The sequence below is a fragment of the Pelophylax lessonae genome (assembly GCF_965119305.1).
Source record: "Pelophylax lessonae genome assembly, chromosome: 8".
NCBI classification, from domain to species: Eukaryota; Metazoa; Chordata; class Amphibia; order Anura; family Ranidae; genus Pelophylax; species Pelophylax lessonae.
In genome coordinates, this window is record NC_138775.1 from 284,943,067 (window position 1) to 284,963,117 (window position 20,051).

Consider the following 20,051-nt stretch of genomic DNA (forward strand, 5'->3'; position numbering starts at 1 on the left):
GTGCCCATCAGTGCTGTCTATCAATGCTGCATATCAGTGCCTATCAGTGCTGCCTATCAGTGCCCATCAGTGCTACCTATCAGTGCTGCATATCACTGACTTTTAATGCTGCATATCAGTGCCTATCAGTGCTGCATACCAGTGCCTCTTAATGCTGCCTATCAGGGCCCATACAGTGCCTATCAGTGCTGCCCATTAGTGCTGCATACCAGTGCCTCCTAATGGTGCATATCAGTGCCCATAAGTGCTGTATATCAGTGCCCATCAGTACTGCCCTTTAATGCTGCATATCAGTGCCTATCAGTGCTGCATATCAGTGCCCATCAGTGCTGAATATCAGTGCCTATCAGTGCAGCCTCATCAGCACACATCAGTAAAGGAGAAATTTTATGACAGAAACTAAAAAAAAATTTTTTTCCCTTTGTTTAACAAAAAAATAAAAAAACCCCAGCGGTGATTAAATGCCACCAAAAAAAAAAGCTCTATCTGTCTCAAAAAATGTAATGTGGGTACAGTGTTTCACGACCGCACAATTGTCATTTGAAGTGTGACATCGCTGAAAGCTGTAAATTGGCCTGGGCAGGAAGGGGGTGAAAGTTGCCGGTATTAAAGAGGTGTAAAAAGTTCCCTCCCTCCTCTCTGTCTATGGAGGAGGGGGGGGGGGGAGGGGGCACAGAAAACTTTTTTTTTTTTTTTTGTTCCTCCTTCTAGAAATAGTTGTAGTTGTTGTAGAACGATGGCGTTCATTAGAGGCAATTAATGCTGAGCGCGTTTCCTCATTTCCGATTCTCCCCGCGATGTCGCTCACCCTTCATTTGGAGTGCAGCTTCTCCTCCAATACCTTTCCTGCCTAATTACAGCTCAGTACGCGGTAGATGGGCTCTGCCATAGTCAGGCGGAGTGCCTCCTTCTCCTACAAGGAAGTCCAGCTGTGTACTCACATTATTACCTGCCCATAAAGCAGATGGCGGGTGGAAGAGGCCGGCGGAATGTTTTACCATCCCCCATACGCCGCCGACTCTGTGAAGATAGAATCCAATTTGGTGTCAGTTCTGAGCTTCACCACCGTCCTGGGTAGTAAATAAATTAAAGAGACCCTGTAAGGACAGGAAAAAATTGTGGCTGCCATTGTTTGTCATCCTGATCCTGCCTTCACTACCAGGAACAAGCATGCAGCCATTGAAAAATATAAACACTTATCCTGCTGCGCTAGAGGCCACTGGGAAAGGGGACTTGACCTAGCTGTGCTGCGTGTCCTTGCCCCACCCACCAGAACCTCCAGCTCAAATATGCCCCCCCTCCCCTCAAATAAAATTCCCCCCTCCTTGTACAAATCCTCCACCCCTCAAATTTCCCCTCTGAACACAAATTCCCCTCCCCAATTATCTTCTTCCAGCAACCCCTGAAAAAATTCCCCTCCTAGCACAAATCCTCCATCAGTGTCAGTGGGAGGAATAGTGCCCCATTGTTGGTGTCAGTGGGAGGAATAGTGCCCCATTGTTGGTGTCAGTGGGAGGAATTGTGCCCCATTGTTGGTGTCAGTGGGAGGAATTGTGCCCCATTATTGGTGTCATTGGGAGGAATTGTGCCCCATTGTTGGTGTCAGTGGGAGGAATTGTGCCCCATCATTGGTGTCAGTGGGAGGAATTGTGCCCCATCATTGGTGTCAGTGGGAGGAATAGTGCCCCATCATTGGTGTCAGTGGGAGGAATAGTGCCCCATCATTGGTGTCAGTGGGAGGAATAGTGCCCCATCATTGGTGTCAGTGGGAGGAATAGTGCCCCATCATTGGTTTCAGTGGGAGGAATAGTGCCCCATCATTGGTGTCAGTGGGAGGAATAGTGCCCCATCATTGGTGTCAGTGGGAGGAATAGTGCCCCATCATTGGTGTCAGTGGGAGGAATAGTGCCCCATCATTGGTGTCAGTGGGAGGAATAGTGCCCAAAGGGGCTAGAGTGCCTGAAGAGCTTCTACCATGTTAGGAGTTGTTGTTAGGGCTGAAAGCCCTATTTCCAAATTCCCTTTCCCTTCTATCCTTGCAAAGGAAGGTGGGGTTCAACAAAACTTCTGTACAGTTTCTTTATCTGGGAGAAAGACTTTTGCCAGAGACCAGAACCCGGACCACAGCTTCTGACTGCCCCCTGCACCATATCCGCAGCCTCTGATCAGACCACCACCTGCAACATGTCCACAGCCTCTTACCACCCTCTGCACCATGTCCGCAGCCTCTGACCACCCCCTGCACCATGTCCATTGCCTCTGACCAGACCACCACCTGCACCATGTCTACAGCCTCTGACCAGACCACCACCTGCACCATGTCCGCAGCCTCTGACCACCCCCTGCACCATGTCCGTTGCGTCTGATCAGACCACCACCTGCACCATGTCCACAGCCTCTGACCAGACCACCTCCTGCACCATGTCCACAGCCTCTTACCATCCCCTGCACCATGTCCGTTGCCTCTGACCAGACCACCACCTGCACCATGTCCACAGCCTCTGAACTTCACCTGCACCATGTTCACAGCCTCTGAACACCACCTGCACCATATCCGTTGCCTCAGACCAGACCACCACCTGCACCATGTCTACAGCCTCTGACCAGACCACCATCTGCACCATGTCCGCAGTCTCTGACCACCCCCTTCACCATGTCCGTTGCCTCTGACCAGACCACCACCTTCACCATGTCCGCAACTTCTGACCACCCCCTGCACCATGTCTGTTGCCTGTGACCAGACCACCACCTGCACCATGTCCGCTGCCTCTGATCAGACCACCACCTGCACCATGTCCGCAGCCTCTGACCACCCCCTGCACCAAGTCCGCAGCCTCTGACCAGACCACCACCTGCACCATGTCCGCTGCCTCTGACCAGACCACCACCTGCACCATGTCCGCAGCCTCTGACCACCCCCTGCACCATGTTCACAGCCTCTGACCAGACCACCACCTGCACCATGTCCACAGCCTCTGACCAGACCACCACCTGCACCATGTCCGCTGCCTCTGATCAGACCACCACCTGCACCATGTCCGCAGCCTCTGACCACCCCCTGCACCAAGTCCGCAGCCTCTGACCAGACCACCACCTGCACCATGTCCACTGCCTCTGACCAGACCACCACCTGCACCATGTCCGCAGCCTCTGACCACCCCCTGCACCATGTTCACAGCCTCTGACCAGACCACCACCTGCACCATGTCCACAGCCTCTGACCAGACCACCACCTGCACCATGTTCACAGCTTCTAACCAGACCACCACCTGCACCATGTCCACAGCCTCTGACCAGACCACCACCTGCACCATGTTCACAGCTTCTAACCAGACCACCTCCTGCACCATGTCCACAGCCTCTGACCAGACCACCACCTGCACCATGTCCACAGCCTCTTAACACCCTCTGAACCATGTCTGTTGCCTCTGAGCAGAACAAAACTTGCACCATGTCCACAGCCTCTGAACACCACCTGCACCATGTCCACAGCCTCTGAACACCACCTGCACCATGTCTGCAGCCACTGAGGACCCCCTGCACCATATCCGTTGCCTCAGACCAGACCTCCACCTGCACAATGTCCACAGCCTCTGACCTCCACCTGCACCATGTCCACAGCCTCTGATCATCCCCTGCTCCTGCCCTGTTTAAATCCCTGTTCCATGTGCCCCTTTTATACTTTGAGCACCTGCCCCTCCAAAGGTCTCTGCACGGCCCAGGATCTGATGTTATTTTCCACTTAAACAATGAAAATTCAAACAAATTATATTTGATAAAACAGCAGATCCTAAAATTGGGTTTGTTAACCCTGAAATGTTTTTTTCTTGAGGAATCTTTAGCCAATTGTGTCTCTTAAGATACCTTCAAAAAAACATCTGAGCTTTGGTATCAGACTTCCCGTCACAGTCGGGGGCCACAATTATACAGCCGCCCGGTGTGATGGGGGCTCTCCTAGCAGAGAGGGGGGGCACAGATAAATAAGCAGGTGATGTGAAGCGTGCAGATAGGAGGGGTTGGCGGTCCGGGATCACTCTGTGATCACACAGGATGCGGCGAGGTTCATGGAAGGCAATTAGTTTAGTATTTGAAAATATCAGAGAAACTTTCATCGGAATTCCAGCAGGCAGCATGAAAAGGCAATTCCATGGATGGGTGCGGGAGGGGGGGGGCTGTGATCCTATAGAATACATACAATGGATACCCCGAATTCTCACAGTTTGCTCTGACGCTGGCATCTGAGCGCTGTTTGGTTTACGGAGGGGGACCTGAGTGTTTGCAATGTAGGAAGGGCGCTGGAGGCATGCATACATATGCATTCGGATCGCTTTTCAGAGGTGTTTGACAGGTGGCGATAAGGTGTTGTATCACCTCCTTACCATCTGCTTTAACCAATTGGACTTTGTGCTACAACCGCATGAATTTTGCACTCACAATTTAACCACTTCTGGATCGGAAGAATTTGCCCCCTTAACCACTTTAAGACCGGAAGATTTGGCTGCTTAATGACCAGGCCCTATTTTGCGATTCGGCACTGCATGACTTTAACGGACAATTGCGCGGCAATGCGGCGCTGTACCCAAACAAAATTGACGTCCTTTTTTTCTCACAAATAGAGCTTTCTTTTGGTGGTATTTGATCACCTGTACGATTTTATTTTTTGCGCTATAAACAAAAAAATATCGACAATTTTGAAAAAAAAAAAAAACACATTTTTCACATTCTTTTATATGAAATTCTCAAAAAAAAAAAAAATGTAAAAATCTAATTTTTTTAACATTTTAGGCCAATTTGTTTTCTGCGACATATTTTAAAAAATATAATAAATATAAAAAAAAGAGTATTTTGATTGGTTTGTGCAAAAGTTATTGTGTTTACTAACTACGGGAAAGATTTATGTCATTTTTATATTATTTTATTTTTTTACTAGTAATGGTGGCGATCTGCGATTTTTAGCGGGACTGAGTCATTGCAGCGGGCAGATCGGACCCCTAACTGACATTTTTGACACTTTTGGGGGGACCAGTGACATTACTACAGTAATCAGTGCTAAAAATATGCACTGTTACTGTCATAATGACACTGGCAGGGAAGGGGTTAACCCAGGTGTGATCAAAGGGTTACGTGTGAGCCTAGCAGGTGTTTTCTAACTGTGTGTGTGGGGGGGGGGGTGGGCTTGTGAAATCAATACAGAGACCTGTGTTCCTAAATAGGAGGAACACAGGAGCTCTGCATTGATTCCTGAGAGAACAACGGTCTGCTGTGTTTACAACAGCAGACTGCCGTTCTCTCTTCATGGGGAGCGATCGCAGGCGCCCGGCGGCAATTTCAGCCGCCAACCCTGTGGATCGGCTTCCCCGCTGGGGAGGGGGCGCTCATGTGCCCCCAGGATCCCTCCCGCGGACCGCCGTACGGGTACGGCGATTTGCGGGAACCCGCCGACCTGCCGCTGTATACCTGCGGCGGCTGGTCGGCAAGTGGTTAAGCATTCAACCACTGCTCCACTGGCTACAAAGGAGCCAAACTATAAACTTGCCTAGCAACCTACACTAACCAGGAAGACTGTCCTGGTTCTGTTAGCACTATAGCGAATAATTTCCTAAAATCTTTAGCTCCATCTAGTGGCCATAATGCAGTGTTTTCCTGAAATACTGCAATCAAAAAAAAAAAAATACTATGTTATGGCCACTAGATGGAGCTGAATACCATAGGACATAATCATATTACGAACAATATGGCAAATATTCGTGGTGCCGAATGGTTGGCTCATTCACACAGTCAGTGTTTTATATACAGAACACTTGGTGTCTATTTCTTTATTTCTTTCTTGTATATATATAAAAATAATAGACATATACAGTGCATCCGGAAAGTATTCACTGCGCTTCACTTTTTCCACATTTTATTATGTTACAGCCTTATTCCAAAATGGATTCAATTATTTATTTTCCTCAAAATTCTACAAACATTACCCTATAATAACAACGTGAAAAAAGTTTGTTTAGAATCTTTGCAAATGTATTAAAAATAAAAATCTGAAAAATCACATGTTATACATACCTGTAAGTATTCACAGCATTTGCCGTGACACTCAAAATTGAGCTCAGGTGCATTCTTTTTCCAATAATCATCCTTGAGATGTTGCTACAACTTGATTGGAGTCCACCTGTGGTAAATTCAGTTGATTGGACATTTGGAAAGGCACACACCTGTCTATATAAGGACCCACAAATAACAGTGCAAGTCAGAGCACAAACCAAGCCATGAAGTCCAAGGAATTGTCTGTAGACCTTTGAGACAGGATTGTATGGAGGCACAGATCTGGGGAAGGGTACAGAAAAATTTCTGCAGCATTGAAGGTCCCAATAAGCACAGTGGCCTCCATCATCCATAAATGGAAGAAGTTTGGAACCACCAGGACTCTTTATAGAGCTCACAGCCCGGCCAAACTGAAGGATCGGGGGGGGGGGGGGGCCTTAGTAAGGGAGGTGACCAAGAACCCGATGGTCACTCTGAGAGAGCTTCAAGGTTTCTTTGTGGAGAGAGGAGAACCTTCCAGAAGAACAACCAACAACACTCCACCAATCAGGCCTGTATGGTAGAGTGGCCAGACAGAAGTTACTCCTCAGTAAAAGGCACATGACAGCCCGCCTGGAGTTTGCCAAAAGGCACCTGAAGGACTCTCAGACCATGAGAAACAAAATTCTCTGGTCTGATGAAACAAAGGTTGGACTATTTGGCCTGAATGTGCAAGTGTCATGTCTGGAGGAAACCAGGCACCGCTCATCACCTGGCCAATACCATCCCTACAGTGAAGTATGGTGGTGGCAGCATTATGCTATGGGGATGTTTTTCAGTGACAGGAATGTGGAGACTAGTCAGGATTGAGGGAAAGATGAATGCAGAAATGTACAGAGACATCCTTGATGAAAATCTGCTCCAGAGCGCTCTGGACCTCAGACTGGGCCAAGGCTCATCTTCCAACAGGACAACGACTCTAAGCACACAGCCAAGATAACAAAGGAGTGGCTACAGGACAACTCTGTGAATGTCCTTGAGTGGCCCAGCCAGAGCCCAGACTTGAACCCAATTGAACATCTCTGGAGAGATCTGAAAATGGCTGTGCACCGACGCTCCCCATCCAACCTGAAGGAGCTTGAGAGGTCCTGCAAAGAAGAATGGGAGAAACTGCCCAAAAATAGGTGTGCCAAGCTTGTAGCATCATACTCAAAAAGACTTGAGGCTGTAATTGGTGCCAAAGGAGCTTCAGCACAGTATTAAGCAAAGGCTGTGATACTTCTGTACATGAGATTTATTTTCCTTTTTTTTTTTTTTAAAATAAATTTGCAAAGATTTCAAACAAACTTCTTTCACGTTGTCATTGTAGGGTTGTTGTTTGTAGAATTTTGAGTAAAGAAAATAATTTAATAAATTTTGGAATAAGGCTGTGACATAACAAAATGTGGAAAAAGTGAAGCATTGTGAATACTTTCCGGATGCACAGTATATACTATATATATATAATAGTACATTTTAACCACTTAAGGACCACCCGCCGCATATATACTGCGGCAGAAAACCCCTCCTGCGTGAACCGACGTAGGGGTATGTCAGTCGCGCGCCTGGTGCTAGGGGGCGAGCGTGCGCCACCGGCCACTCGGCGGCTGCGATTTCCGCCAGACACCTGCGATCGCTCCTCGCTGAGAGAGAACAACGGTTGGCTGTTGTAAACACAGCCGACCGTTCTCCTCTCTGGAATTATCACAGAGCTCCTGTGATCCTTCTATATAGGATCACAGGTCTCTGTGATCAATTCAAAAGCCCCTCCCCCCCACAGTTAGTAAACACGCCCCTAGGCTTACATTTAACCCCTTGATCACCAACTAGGTTAACCCCTTCCTTGCCAGTGTCATTATTACAGTATCAGTGCATATTTTTAGCACTGATTACTGCAGTAATGTCACTGTCCCCCCCCAAAAGTGTCAAAAATGTCAGTTAGGGGTCCGATCTATCCGCTGCAATGTCGCAGTCCCGCTAAAAATCGCTAATCGCCACCATTACTTGTAAAAAAAAAAAAAAGTAAAAATGACATAAATCTTTCCCCTAGTTTGTAGACGCAAAAACTTTTGCGCAAACCAATCAAAATACGCTTATTGCGATTTTTGTTTTACTGAAAATATGTAGCAGAATACAAATTGGCCTAAAAGGATGAGAGATTTTGACATTTTAATTTTTTTTTTTTTGGGAATATTTTATAGCAGAATGTGAAAAATATATATATTTTTTTCAGAATTGTCGCACTTTTTTAGTTTATAGCGCAAAAAAAACAAAAATCGCACAGATGATCAAATACCACGAAAGCTCTGTTTGTGGGAAAAAAGGACATCAATTTTTTTTTGGGTACAGGGTCGCACGACCGCGCAATTTTCCGTTAAAGTAACGCAGTGCCGAATCGCAAAAAATGGCCTGGTCATTAAAGCGGAGTTCCACCTAAAAAAAAAAAAAATGACATAAAAATACCCCCGGGACAGTCAGGGCTAGTACATTCCACAATGGCTAGCCTCTGATCTGTCCCGGGTTGCACTTACCTTTTAGAAGAAATACTTACCTTGAAAATGTATTGTCCAGCGCTGCCATCTCAGGTGTGGGCAGCTTGAAGCCAGCGTGATCCTCTTCTGCGTCCTCCTCCGTCCCACGATGCACTGCACCGGCCCCGCCGTCACTTCCGGGGCTACAGAGTCATCCCTGCACAGCTTCTGGGCATGCCCAGAAGCTGTTTAGCAAGGTATGACGGCGCTTGCACCGGAACTGACGTGCGGGGCCGGTGCAGGCGCATTGATTCCTGGGAGCGATGACGTTCAGCTCCCAGGAATCATTGCAAACTAGGAAGTGACGACGGGCCGCGGCCGCCGAGGGGAGGAAGAGGAAGTAAGGTAAGTATATTTTCTTCTAATCCAAGGTAAGTAAAAATAAAAAAAAAATGCGATCATCCATTTCTTTTTAAGGTGACTTGGCACAAGAAGATGGACAGAAGTGTAATTTTAGGGTGGAACTCCACTTTAAGGGGGAAAACCCTTCCGGTCCAGAAGTGGTTAAATACAGTACTTCTTTTGGGACATTGTGTAAAAGGAAGAATTCAGCGAAATTCAGAAAGACCTTCAGAGGACTTGTGTCATTCTCTAGAAAAACAAAAGTAAAAAAAAAAAAAAAAAAAGAAGAATAAAAACCTCCATCAGACATCTGTCACTTTGCGGACCACATTGGACAGAGATTTAGTCATACAGTTGAAGAGGCGGCTCATCGGAATTCAGAAGGAGTGAAGTCTGCAGCACACGACAAAGACAGAGCTGCTGTTCCATTCAATATCGAGCAGGGCGAGCTTCAAGTGAAACTTTCAGGGGCCTCGGAGATAAAACGGAAAGGTCATCTCCTTGCGCAGCTTTCAGCTATTGCGCCATCGACTAACGCAGCAAATGCCACATGGGAAGCCGCTTGTGTCAGCAGAAGATTAAGTTGGACGTTTTTTTGGCAATTGTCTCAGCAAGTCCAGCTGATGAGAACACTCAGCTCGTTGGCGGGATGTGGACCTTGGCAAGGGATGAGGCTGAAAAGTCAATGCATGGTGCATAACTTATGTTGAGTGGAAGAATTTAAAAGTGGATGTTGCATAACAACGCAAGAAGGTTGGCTTATTCTGTCAGCCCTCCACCCCAGATGGTTAAAGGGAAAAAAATAAAAAAATAGAATAGAATTAAAAAATTCTTACCTTGCACTCCAGCTTCTGGACACTTCCTGCCGGTAGGGGCAACGTCATTGGGCCTTCTACCAGGATCCTGGAAATGCTGAACTGAGGGAGGAACACATTCTATAGGATTTGAAATCATTAGCCTTTCCAGGATCCAGAGAAAATGCCCAGTGACATCACCCTTGTCGTCAGGGAACATAAGAAGTGCTAGATCACCTATTATTGATGATATCCAGTGTTGTGAAAGACTTCTCATCCAAGTTGACTCGCTTTGTTAAGGCTGTTCACATTTTCCAGAGTACCCCAGAGGCGTAACTAGAACCTTCAGGACCCCAGAGCAAGAAACCATGAAGGGCGCTTCCCTTGAAGCCTGGGGCTCTTCCCACTGATCCTGGGGCCCTTTACTCTCGTTGTGGGGCCCTTTATTATGGTCCCACAGCGGGACCCTTTCACAAGTTCTGCAGTGGGCCCCCTTCCTGCCATCTTAGGGCCTCCCCACGGTGGTGGAATGCCAGGGCCCGGTTGCAAGTGTGACCTTCGCGGTCCTGGAAGTTCACCTACTGGTGTCAGTAGTTTTTATTTTTTGGTATTTTAATTGTATTCTTTTTTTTATCATTTTATTTTATTTTTTTACAATGTCACTGACTATGACTCTGTCCATCCAGAAAAGGAAGGAGCTGGTAAATTACATATTTACCGACCCCTTCCTGGTTCTCTATTGTGACACATCTCCTGCAGCAGCCAGCAGGAGAGGGGAGGGAGCACGGGGGGGGGGGACCAGGGGAGCACACAGGGGCCCAGAGACAGCAGAACACAAGTGAACTGGATAGGAGGAGTGGCGGGGGCAGCATACAGAGGAGCCAATCTCCTCCATTTTCCTCCTGCAGCTACAGGAGGAAAAAGGAGGACAGTGATTTCTCTACATGCTGCCCCCGCCGTCCCTCCTATCCAGGTGTACAGGGGAGCTGCACAGGCCCCCTGGAGCATGGGGCCCGGTTGCAATTGCAACCCCTGAAACCCCTGTAGTTACGCCCCTGGAGTACCCCCAAGGGGAAGGTGGTTTGAAGTAAGCAGAAGAAAGGGCATCACACCAATGGTCAAAAAGTCTAAAAAGGTTATTAAATAATCAGTAGAACAAGAGAGCCAACATGTTTCAGGGGTTCAGACACTCCCCCCATAATCAGGTCAAGCACACTAGAAGTCAAGCTTTAGTGTTATTAACATCCAGTGTTGGAAAATACTGTCTGGTCAATCAAGCTGAGTGATTTCGGTGGGGCTGCTCATATGTACCATAGCACCCCCCAAAGGAAAGGTGGTCTGGAGAGAAGTCCAACTATGTAAGAGGTAGTAAAGGCACCACACCAACAGTCAAAGAGTCTACAAAGACTAGTGGATAATCAGTAGACAGAAAGAGCCAATATATTTCAGGGGTTTAGACACTTCCCCTCCATCCGGTCAAGCATGCAAGAAGTCAAGAAGCAATATTACAAAACATTCAATGTTGGGAAAAACTGTATTGTCAATCAAGCTGAATCAATTTGGTGGGACTGCTCAAATGTACCATAGCACCCCCAAAGGGAAGGTGGTCTGAAGAGGAAGCAGTAAAGGCACCACATCAACGGTCAAAGAGTCTGAAAAGACTATTGGATAACAGCAGAAAAGGATTCATGCTTGGAGACCAGTAACTATACAATACAGAGGCTCCCACCAACCATTAAGATAAGTATACAACCAGGCTCTGCTGGCGGTGTCACGCCTACCCCGGCCCTAACACAGGTGGTCAGACACTATAGCTGGCCTCACCTATAGCAGCCCCCTTTATTAAAAGGAAAGCAGGCCTACTGGTACTTGGTTTGCCACCAAGGCTTATGCACAATGCTATAGTGCCTGGCTACCATGCCAGGGTAGATGCAAACTGAGAAAAGCAAACAGTTACTTGCGGTGGGCAGACAGACAGAGTGGTTCAATGACAGTCCAGGTACAAGGCAGGCAAGGTTCAGAATAGTCAGGGTGAATTTATCGTCAAAAGTCAGAGAATAGTCCGATATCTGAGGTCATAAACAGTAAAAACTCAATCAACAGAGCAGGGAGCTTGGAGCACATGTTACAAATACAATATCACACGCATGACACTGCAGGCTTGGCTGGCTTAAATCAGGTTTGGTCTCCACCCAGAGACCAGGTTCATCAATCACCTTGCAGGTGGACAGACAGACAAGAATGCCACAGCCAAAACCAGGATGCTGGAGCAGGATCAGGAGCGCTACATGCTCCTGACAGGCGCATGACATGGGCTCACCCGATATGTAGGATCTAAGCAGTAACCAGTGTTCATCAGAGCTACTGATGCTGGAGATGTGTTTTGTCAAAGGTTGCCAAAGGTCGGTAACAAGTGGTTGCAGGTTGGGATCAAGATGAAGTGTAGTCGAGGAACAATCCAAAGTTCAGTAACAAGTAGTAGGGAAGATACGAGCGACAGCAGGAGTGACAAGAGCAAGATATCAGCTGGAGAGAGCACAATAATCTGGCAAACAGAAAGTGCAAAGGCAACGCTTAAATGGGAAGTTAAAGGGAGGAGCAAAGAGTTCAAGTTTCACCAGAAACAAGGTTCAAGGCAAGGCTGTCCAAGGAATTGTCCAGGGAGCTGTCGAGCATCTCAGATGCTCAGAAAGATGAGATACTGCCAGACACAGCAGAGGTTACAGGTTCAGGCACTCCCCCTGTTATCAGGTCCAAGGCACTACACATCAAGATGAAATATTTACATCTAGTGTTGGTAAAGACCATCTTGTCAATCAAGCTGACCTGTAGAACAAGAGAGCCAACATGTTTCAAACACTTCTGCCTTCATCAGGTCAGTACTGGGAGTGCAAAATCGGGCATGCTCCCAACACAAAACAATGCACGTGGAAGCACAGCATGGAACCCACCACCATGCCACCACCTACATATGTACTATATTTGGCAATATAGAAAAACACAATTTTTTTAATATAACTTATCAACTTATCACTTCTGAGGGTTACAGTGGGTACGGAAAGTATTCAGACCCCCTTAAATTTTTCACTCTTTGTTATATTGCAGCCATTTGCTAAAATCATTTAAGTTCATTCTTCTTCCTCGTGAATGTACACATAGCACCCCATACTGACAGAAAAACACAGAATTGTTAACATTGTTGCAGATTTATTAAAAAAGAAAAACTGAAATATCACATGGTCACAAGTATTCAGACCCTTTGCTCAGTATTTAGTAGAAGCCCCCTTTTGATCTAATACAGCCAGGAGTCTTTTTGGGAAAGATGCAACAAGTCTTTCACACCTGGATTTGGGGATCCTCTGCCATTCCTCCTTGCAGATCCTCTCCAGTTCTGTCAGGTTGGATGGTAAACGTTGGTGGACAGCCATTTTTAGGTCTCTCCAGAGATGCTCAATTGGGTTTAAGTCAGGGCTCTGGCTGGGCCATTCAAGAACAGTCACGGAGTTGTTGTGAAGCCACTCCTTCGTTATTTTAGCTGTGTGCTTAGGGTCATTGTCTTGTTGGAAGGTAAACCTTCGGCCCAGTCTGAGGTCCAGAGCACTCTGGAGAAGGTTTTTGTCCAGGATATCCCTGTACTTGGCCGCATTCATCTTTCCCTCGATTGCAACCAGTCGTCCTGTCCCTGCAGCTGAAAAACACCCCCACAGCATGATGCTGCCACCACCATGCTTCACTGTTGGGACTGTATTGGACAGGTGATGAGCAGTGCCTGGTTTTCTCCACACATACCGCTTAGAATTAAGGCCAAAACGTTCTATTTTGGTCTCCTCAGACCAGAGAATCTTATTTCTCACCATCTTGGAGTCCTTCAGGTGTTTTTTAGCAAACTCCATGCAGGCTTTCATGTGTCTTACACTGAGGAGAGGCTTCCGTCGGGCCACTCTGCCATAAAGCCTCGACTAGTGGAGGGCTGCAGTGATGGTTGACTTTCTACAACTTTCTCCCATCTCCTGACTGCATCTCTGGAGCTCAGCCACAGTGATCTTTGGGTTCTTCTTTACCTCTCTCACCAAGTCTCTTCTCCCCCGATAGCTCAGTTTGGCCGGACGGCCAGCTCTAGGAAGGGTTCTGGTCGTCCCAAACGTCTTCCATTTGAGGATTATGGAGGCCACTGTGCTCTTAGGAACCTTAAGTGCAGCAGAAATCTTTTTGTAACCTTGGCCAGATCTGTGCCTTGCCACAATTCTGTCTCTGAGCTCTTCAGGCAGTTCCTTTGACCTCATGATTCTCATTTGCTCTGACATGCATTATGATCTGGAAGGTCTTATATAGACAGGTGTGTGGCTTTCCTAATCAAGTCCAATCAGTATAATCAAACACAGCTGGACTCAAATGAAGGTGTAGAACCATCTCAAGGATGATCAGAAGAAATGGAAAGCACCCAAGTTAAATATATGAGTGTCACAGCAAAGGGTCTGAATACTTAGGACCATGTGATATTTCAGTTTTTCTTTTTTAATAAATCTGCAACAATGTCAACAATTCTGTGTTTTTCTGTCAGTATGGGGTGCTATGTGTACATTCATGAGGAAGAAGAATGAACTTAAATGATTTTAGCAAATGGCTGCAATATAACAAAGAGTGAAAAATTTAAGGGGGTCTGAATACTTTCCGTACCCACTGTATATACAACATATTCTAAGCCTGAATTCTCCCAGGAAATAAGTGATTGGTGTTAGCTATAGGACGCCCCCCCTCCGTGCTGCAAGATAACAGATCTAGCCGCCATGCTCTTCTTTGCAGTTTAGCAGGTTGCATTAGGCAGAATGCTCTTTTTGAGTGTTTTCTTGTGTAATTACGGAAGTATTTATGTAGCTCAGAGGCAAAATATTTTGCAGCTGAATAGATCTCTCTCCCGCATTTTCCTCTTTGTACGTTCACAGAGCGCCATAATGGGACGGGTATTACATGCATTATGTCCTCTGTTCTGATTGAATAGATCAAAAGATGGGCAATCTGGTCCCTCCGGTGAATTAGGCGGTGGGGGGGGGGGGGGGCGACAATGGAGGAGTCGCTGAGGTACGCAACCTTACTCGCCATACACTTTCTGTTTGCTGTTTTTGTTTGAGGTTTCCATTAATTTATCTTATAAAGCTCAGTACGAAAATACAGCCAAATCAATGCCGGAAATTCTTTGACTGATGGACAGATGATTGTAGTTTGTCATGCTGAAAAACATTTCCAATAATGATAAAAGTAGACAACAGAGGGGATAGGGAATAGGGAAAAAAAACATATTCAGGATAGTGTTAAAATTAAGGATAAACATGTTACTTATTTTTTTGTAGTTTCTAGATAAAATGAACAACATACAATTTATTTCAACAGCAATCACCCCACAAGACTCCAAGGTCTCCAAACTGCATCCAGGGGTGCCGGATGTGGCCCTTTACCTGCCTTCATCCGGCACTTGGGGCACTATTCCTCCCACTGACACCAACAATGGGGCACTGACGCCCCCAAACATGCACCATCTCCCCCACTAACACCAACAATGGGGCACTATTTCTTCAACTGACACCAACAATCAGGCACTATTCCTCCCACTGATACCAACAATTGGGCACTATTTCTCCCACTGACACCGACAATGGGGCACGGTTCCTCCCACTGACACCAACAATCAGGCACTATTTCTCCCACTGACACCAACAATCAGGCACTATTTCTCCCACTGACACCAACAATTGGGTACTATTTCTCCCACGGACACCAACAATTGGGCACTATTTCTCCCACTGACACCAACAATCAGGCACTATTTCTCCCACTGACACCAACAATTGGGTACTATTTCTCCCACGGACACCAACAATTGGGCACTATTTCTCCCACTGATACCAACAATGGGGCACTATTTCTCCCACTGACACCAACAATGGGGCACTATTCCTCCCACTGACACCAACAATTGGGCACTATTTCTCCCACTGACACCAACAATAAGGCACTATTTCTCCCACTGACACCAACAATAAGGAACTATTACTCCCACGGACACCAACAATTGGGCACTATTTCTCCCACTGACACCAACAATCAGGCACTATTTCTCCCACTGACACCAACAATTGGGCACTATTTCTCCCACTGATACCAACAATGGGGCACTATTTCTCCCACTGACACCAACAATGGGGCACTATTTCTCCCACTGACACCAACAATGGGGCACTATTCCTCCCACTGACACCAACAATCAGGCACTATTTCTCCCACTGACACAACAATGGGGTGCAATTTCTCCCACTAAAACCAATAGTGGGGCATTGTTTACCCCCAAAATCACTGGGGAATTTTCTTACCCCATAAATGGTATAAAGTTATGGTATGGAAATATGAGTCAAAGCATTTTTGGGAGAAACCCAGCCCTAAACATGTAAACAATGAGAAAAAAGAGGGGAAGAAAAGAAAGAAAGGGAAAGATTTGTTCCCTTTCCCCCCATATCCCCTCAAAAAATGAGCCTTTAAATGGTAACCTCCAAATGGTATATAAGACCAATACAACAATATTGATTAAAAGGTGCAAACATATATGTAGCACTGCCCCCTAGGGAGCTGCTGAGATTGGATTCCCCTGGGTTACTCATAGAAACAGTCCGTAAAACGTATCACTTTAAGACGTGGCTCAGACAATGAACAGTCCAGGGGATTTGGTTTTTTGTGTTTTATTTTAGAACTTGGATGGGAGAAGGGATGAGTGGGATACTCCAACTTGAACTATGCACAAATTCTGAGGACACTGACTGTAATGAGTGCAGCAAGGCCGCTGCTTCACCTCGCCACTGAAGTGAAGAAGAAAATAGATTCCTGACTGAATTTCTCTTCAGGGTCCTGACTTGGCACCCCCTTTCTCACTTTCCGTGCATGCTAGCCCCTTGTCCACTGACTCTGAACTGGGGTGGTCCCCTTCCTGGGCAGACCCTGGCAAGCTTCCCAGCACTCACGGACACTGTTTTTCCCTGGGTTGCTCTGCCTTCAGCTCCTATTGTCAGTATCCTTGACCTCCTGGCTCAGCATCACACTCTGGATCCACAAGGCCGACTGCCTGTGACCACATTCCTTGCTGACAGGAGGAGAGAACAACGTCCCCCTCCTCCAAGGACCTGGCTTCCCGCCCAAAGATGCCCTGTCACATGTGCCCCCGGCTTTTATGACCTATCCCAGAATGCACCACTCTTGTGCCCTCCCACTGAGACAGCCAAAAAAGCCTGTGTGTCACTCCACTGTACAACAGGCTCCCCTATTGGATACAGTGGGGACACTCCCTCACTCCCTCAGACCAAGTGAATCACACATGGACACATGTAACAGGCAAAACTACTGATCAGGCTCCCCTGATAAGCAGATGGAGCAAAACAATGCCTTTACCTAGCACCTACCTAGGAGGGTGCTACATATATTTTTAATGAACATACGAAAACATATACATGACCTAATCCAAAGCAGGGTCACAGTGGTAAAAAGATCCCTGCAGCATTGATACATATACTGACATAAAAAAAAAGAGATAATTTATCAGGTAAAATTAGCCAACATGTTTCGCGGTAGGGCCATTTCGCTTCCTCAGGGCTTTACTGCCGCATGTGTTTCATCAGAGATGTATAGTAACTAAGTAGAACTACTTCACTAATGTACTTAAGTACCGAAAGGCGGTATCTGTACTTTCCTTGAGTAGAATTTTTTTCCCCTACTTCTACTTTTACTTCACTACATTTTTTCAATGATTTCAATACTTCTACTCCGATATTTTTTTTTTGTGCTGCATAGTTACTCGTTACAATTATAAAAATGACCACTGCCAGAACAGTAGATGGCAGGTTTCATGAAGCTCAAAACATGTGTATTATCAGCGCATAGGAAAATAAATGCTACTCTATGTATAAATAAAAGCTGCATTTGAAATAATAAAAAACAATCTGATGTTCAAACTTTTGACTTCTTTCTTTACTAACTACATAACACAGTACTTGTACTTTTACTTTCAGTACTTTAGTAGCAAAATTTTTACAAAAACTACTTGCAATACTTAAGTACAAAAAATGTTGCATACTTTAGTACTTCTACTCAAGTCACTTTTTGATCGAGCACTTCCATTTCTACTCAAGTATGGGTTTCGAGTACTTTATACAACTCTGTTTCATCGATGCCTTTAATGTATACATACAAATAAAAGGAGAAAAATATAAACAATACACAGACAAAATACACATATATGTGAACAAACATGGAGAAAATACAATGTGCCTATAAATCCAAAGAAAAAAAAACAACTAAAAAAGGCCGGATAAGAAAGAAGCAACTACCTACCATAAACCTGGGGAAAAAGGAGGAGAACAAACATCGTTGGATGTGTTCCGGCTGGGGGGGAGACCATAAAAAGTGTGCATCCAACGCCTCAGGTTCCCAATAGGTGCTGCCTGGCCGGGAGAGTATAAAACAAGCTCCCGGCTGCGAGGAAGAAAATCTGTTAGTTCGAGCTGTTGGTATACAAGAAATAAACAAAAAATAAAGAGTAACTTTACTTTTTATGGTCTCCCCCCAGCTGGGACACATCCAACCATGTTTGTTCTCCACCTTTTTTCCCCCATGTTTATGGTAAGTAGTTGCCTGTCTCTTATCCGGCCTCTCTTAGTTGTTTTTTTTTTCCTTTGGATTTATAGGCATATTGTTTTTTTCTGCATGTTTGTTCACATATATGTGTATTTTTTCTGTGTATTGTTTATATTTCTCCTTTTACTTTGTATGTATACATTAAAGACATCAATGAAACACATGCGGCAGTAAAGCCCTGAGGAAGCGGAATGACCCTACCATGAAACATGTTGGCTAATTTTGCAGGGATCTTTTTACCACTGTGACCCTGCTTTGGATTAGGTCATGTATGTGTTTTTGTATGTTCATTAAAAATATATGTTTGTACCTTTTAATCAATATTATCGTATTGGTCTTATATACCAATTGGGGGTTACCGTTTAAAGGTCCATTTTTCGAGAGGATATGGGGGGGGGGGGGAAACAAATCTTTCCCTTTCTTTCTTTTCATCCCCTCTTTTTCTCATAATTTTTGGATCCCACTGGCCCTAATCCGGCCCCCCTAAAGCCTAAAATTCACTTCTGTGCACCATGAGTCTCCAATTGTACCCCTGCGCACCCCATGTCTCCAAGTGTGCTCTGTGTGCCCTATGTCTCTGAGTGCACTCCGGTGCACCCCAGGTCTTCAAGTGTGTCCCTGTGCGCCCTGAGTCTTCAAGTGAGTCCCTGTGTGCCCTGAGTTTCCAACTGCACCTCTGTGTGCTCCAAGTCTCCAAGTGCGCCCCTGTACACCCTGTGTCTTAAAGTGCAACCCTGTACATTCTGTGTCTTCAAGTGCGCCCCTGTACACCCTGTGTCCTAAAGTGCACCCCTGTACATTCTGTGTCTCCAAGTGTGCCCCTGTACATTCAGTGTCTTCAAGTGCAACCCTGTACATTCTGTGTCTTCAAGTGCGCCCCTGTAACCCTGTGTCGTAAAGTGTGCCCCTGTACATTCTGTGCCTTCAAGTGTGCCTCTGTACACCCTGTGTCTTAAAGTGCAACCCTTTGTCTTCAAGTGTGCCCCTGTACATTCTGTGTTTTCAAGTGTGCCCCTGTACATTCGGTGTCTTCAAGTGCAACCCTGTACATTCTGTGTCTTCAAGTGCGCCCCTGTACATTCTGTGTTTTCAAGTGTGCCCCTGTACATTCGGTGTCTTCAAGTGCAACCCTGTACATTCTGTGTCTTCAAGTGCGCCCCTGTAACCCTGTGTCGTAAAGTGTGCCCCTGTACATTCTGTGCCTTCAAGTGTGCCCCTGTACACCCTATGTCTTAAAGTGCAACCCTTTGTCTTCAAGTGTGCCCCTGTACATTCTGTGTCTTCAAGTGTGCCCCTGTACATTCTGTGTCTTCAAGTGCAACCCTGTACACCCCGTGTCCTAAAGTTCACCCCTGTACATACTGTGTCTTCAAGTGTGACCCTGTACACCCTGTGTCCTAAAGTGCACCCCTGTACACCCTGTGTCTTCGAGTGTGCCCCTGTACACCCTATGTCTTCAAGTGTGCCCCTGTACATTCTGTGTCTTAAAGTGCAACCCTGTTAATGCTGTGTCTTCAAGTGCAACCCTGTAAATTCTGGGTCTTCAAGTGCAACCCTGTAACCCTGTGTCTTCAAGTGTGCCCCTGTACACCCTGTGTCCTAAAGTGAACCCCTGTTCATTCTGTGTCTCCAAGTGTGCCCCTGTAACCCTGTG